This window comes from Crocodylus porosus, unplaced genomic scaffold (genome assembly GCF_001723895.1).
Source record: "Crocodylus porosus isolate Cpor-Errol unplaced genomic scaffold, CroPor_comp1, whole genome shotgun sequence".
Taxonomy (NCBI): domain Eukaryota; kingdom Metazoa; phylum Chordata; order Crocodylia; family Crocodylidae; genus Crocodylus; species Crocodylus porosus.
The window spans coordinates 69,891,022-69,895,344 of record NW_017728943.1 but is presented as its reverse complement, the minus strand read 5'-3'; the positions used below and the strand labels follow the sequence as shown (position 1 = coordinate 69,895,344).

At 42.4% G+C, this 4,323-nt stretch overlaps 1 protein-coding gene across 2 annotated transcripts in view; it reads left to right on the top strand.

Moving 5' to 3' along the window:
- TP53BP2 (tumor protein p53 binding protein 2) overlaps positions 1-4,323 on the top strand; it is a 65,171-nt gene that overhangs the window by 15,049 nt on the left and 45,799 nt on the right. The gene's annotated exons all lie outside the window — the stretch shown is intronic.

Genomic DNA, 4,323 nt, shown 5'->3' with positions numbered 1-4,323 from the left:
TCCACATCATTAATGAAGATGTTGAACAGTATGGGTCCCAGGACAGAGCCTTGAGGGACCCCACTGGTTACAGGGCACCATGATGATTGACTGCCATCAATCACAACCCTCTGGGTCCGACCACGAAGCCAATTTCCCAGCCAGGCCATCGTGGTGGAGCCAAGGCCATCGTGGTGGAGCCAAGGTACTTGCATCTTCACTTATTCTCTCTGAAGCAGTTTCTTCCCTCTAGAAAAAGCAGCTTCTTTAAGTGTTTCTCTTTTCAAATAACTTGCTTTTTTATATATAAACATGAGAAACTGCAATATCTTTTTTCCAATAAAGATTTTAGTATGTTTATGTTGAATGATCCAACTTTACCATAATCTAGACAATGGCAGTGGCCTCTTAGAAGAGGCCAAGAATACTGTGTTCTCTTGCAATACAATTGAAAGGAAAGGGGGCTGTCCTTCATTTAGGCACAGAATAATTTTAACAATTATAGTACTTCCTACTGGACTCCACCTACCTTGCATCATAGCTTCCTTTCTCATGGTTATGGCTAAATGCCAGTACAGTATAAACTCTGCTGTGTGTGCAGTGGCTAAGAAGAAACCCACTGTGTATATCAGGTGTGGAGATAGGTAAATATTAAACTTTTCTGTACCTTTCTGTTGAGTATAATCTTGCTTTAAAGTGAGCTGATGAAGATGAAATGAAGAAGGTAACAATCTGTCTTTCTTCTAGTAAGCCTGTTATGTGACCACTTGCTTACTTTAATCTTTGAGTACTGTGAATGTAAACGCTATTAAAGACCAGATGGAGATTCAAAAGAATTTGTTATGAATGGGTCCAAAAATCACTGCTTCAGACACTTGCTTAGTGTGACTACTTAAAGTGCTGCCTCTCCTGTTAAATTGAGATCTAACTATGAATGAACAGGAAATGCTGTTTATCAGAACATGATAAATCTGCCTTGTACAACCTGCCTTCTGATGTGCAGAAAGTCACAGTCACGTCAGCAGAAACGTGAGAGGCATTTTAGCAGCTGATTTCTTCTAGGCTGGGTTAGGAAGGTGCAGTATTGGTATCTCGAAGGTTGGGTAAAATCTAGCACTTCTGTTCAGAAGTCTTGTTTTGAGGGATTTTTATTTACCTGAAAAACCTTGCTCAAGGTGCTAGGTCTGTACCTGGAAGTAGTTACAGGTATAGATTTCTTTTATAGCTATATATTTTTTCACAAATTGTTCTTGTAACTTAATAGCTAGTCTTTTTATTTGTCTTAAAAATGACAGGTTACTGGGGTTTTTTATATTCTATCTGAAAATAACCTAGTTTAAAAAGTACTGGTATTTTAGTCCAGGATGTGAATTAGACTTGTAATTCTTCCACATCCCACACAGTGTTTAAAACCAGCTATTGCACATCTGAAACTATGGCTGTCTGGTGGTAAGAAATTTATTTGTTGCTATGTATTCTCACTCTGCATGGAGGAATCATTGCACAGTGTGTTATGCAAGCATTTTTGGAGTCTTGCACCTTGGAGGACAAGGTCAGTGCCCATTGTTGGAGTTAAGCTTTTTATGTTGTAGGGAGGGGGAGTTTGTAGCTTGTGCTAAGTGCTGCTAGAAACATACTATGCAACAGGTGGACAGTTTGGGGAGCTAAACTGGATGGCAAAAGCACTGAGATCAGGATTGTACTATGTAACCCTGAATCTGAAGAAGTGTGCATTTCATTTTAAGGGAGTACTTAACTCCAAGTAACATAAGCTGACCTTCAACACCATTTCCTGAGGCTACTGTAAGAAAATATATCTAAGGAGTTAAAACCGGCCTTCTGTGATTCAAGCACATTAAAGCTGTGGGTGTGTCTTAAACCCACAAAGCAGGGAAGCTCAGAGTTGATGTTGAAATGACATCATTAACTCTGTCCCCTGCAAGATACTAAAAACAATGCATGACTTCTTAAGCAGTGTTCTTTTGGGACAACTGGGTCCTGCTCCCATTTGGCCACGTGTCTCAGTTTCCCCGTCTGTCACAAGTGTGCTGTTTGCCTGCCTGCCTGCTGGGGTGCAAGATGCTCTGAGGTCCTAAGGTGAAAGATGCTATTTGAGTAGAGAACATTATTGCCTCTTATACTGGACAGGATAGGCTTGAGTTAAAGAATTAATCCTGGACTTCATTACTGTAGTTAAATCCAGACCCTTAACAAACTCTTTTTTAATGTAGTGTTTTGTATGAGTCTTTCATTTTTGGAAGAATGCTGCGGGATGAAGTTTGAACTTCAAAGATTCTGCGTAAGAGTTTTGACCAAAACAGTGGAAAAGTACAGCCTACCCTTTGGACCAAGATAATTTCAGGGATTACCTCATACTATCTTAAAGCTACAAAATACAGAAACACTTCTGAATTCAAGTCAATATAGTCATTTAGAGTATTCCTTGTCTGTAAGACAAGGATTAAAACTCTCTGATGCATCAAAATATGAACCAGATTAAGAGACGAATAAAATCCTAATTGGTTTAAGTAATACTTTCTAGCTTGGGGCTGGGTGAATACCCAGAAGTGATTATCACAGCCAGAAATTGTGATAATATTCTATTCATTTAGGCATTTTCTACTTTACTTTAATATTTGTGTCATCACCAGTTTAGAGAATGGAGGAAGGGATAGTTATGGTTAAAAAATGTGTGTATATATTTTCTCTTTCAGTATACTTTAATCATTAAAGTATTCTGGCATATGAAGACATAACTAGTCCTTTATGTAAAAAAAAAAAAAAAAAAAAAAATGTTCTTAGTTGCCGAGCCAGTACTATGGTTTTAAGCTACTCTGTTCTAAATTGGCAGAGCTGTAGCCAAAACCCCCTTTGGTTCTGAAGACTAGCATTTAAGTAAGCAGAACAGGTTTTTTGTGTTGTTGGTTTGTTTTTTTTAAAGAAACTGATTAGCTAAAGCTGAAAGTCAATCCGTGCTTTATTAAATTTCATATAAATGAGCTTGCTGGAAGTAGTCTGTGACTGAATTGAAAGGATCAAGCCAGGTTCAGTGGTGAATCTGGGGAAGTTTATCAGTGTTACTTATGTTTTAGGAAGGCAGAAGAGAATGAAGTTGTAAAATGAGGTGTGCTCTGCTTTAATTGTACCTCCCTGCACCCTATTTTAGTTGCTTTTCCTGCTGCACCTTCTTTTAGTTCCCAGGTGTGTGTGTGTTGCATTCAGACTTAGTGGACTATATTTAAAGGTGATGCATAAATTATATGGATTGGAAGAAAATTATGTATATTATGCTGAAGCAGCTAGCACAGGGGTGGGCAGTTATTTGGCTACTTAACCAGTTTTGGTGAACTATTGAGGGTTGCGCACACACATGTGCATGATCCCCAGCCTGCACTCCCTGGAGCTGCAACCTGTTGGCTGCATCTGGTTGAGGCATGGGGTGGAGCCTGGTTGCGTACCTCCTGCAATGTCCTCCCTTGGCATCAGGGCTCCTGGAGCACATGTACATGTACCCTCCTGGCAGCCCAAAGGTCCTAGGAGTCCTGATGGTAGGGCAGGGCTGGATGGGACCATATGAAGGCCTGTGGTCATGGGCTGGACAAGCTGCAGCAGCTGTGAGCTGGAAGCACCCCTATGCATTGTCACTGTATCGTGGCTGGAACTGCCAGGGCCTGAGCATGGTTTTCCCAGGGCTTGCTGCGCCGTGCTGGGTGGGCAGGGCTGCTTCCACCAAGTATCCCCTGTGGCACTGGGAGATGCAGTCCAGCTGTGCAGGCCCTGGGTGCCACCTGCTAGCAGAGGCTGGGGCCCAAGCATGGCTCAACCAGGCCCTGTGGGGATGGACTGCATTTCCCAGGCTCTGCAAGGGATGCTGAACTGCAGCAGCTCTGTCCACCCACTGCTGCATGGCAGGTGCCAAATGAGCCATGCTCACTCTGCGTTGGCTCTAACCTCTGCTGGTGCTGGGTAGGTGGGCAGGGCTACTTCCACCCAGCATCCCGTGCAGTACCTGCAGAGGCTGGAGCTGGAGTTGCTGCCTGCCATCAGAGGTGGGGCACTGAGCACACCTCGTCCAGGGTCTGCCGTGTGGTGCTGCCCACCCATGAGCCAGACGAAATCAATTGACAGACTGTATTTTGCCCACCCCTGAGCTAGAAGGTATTACTTATACCAATTAGGATTTTTATTTGTCTCCTTAATCTGGTTCATTTTTATACAGCAGTAAAAAGTTATCTTTTATGTACTCCCTGGTGCTGTCAGATTGCCTGTAAATCACGTCAGTTGCATCTTGCTGACTAAAGATAGTCTCTTGCTAAAGTGGATGGGTTTCATAGTTTCTAGGGT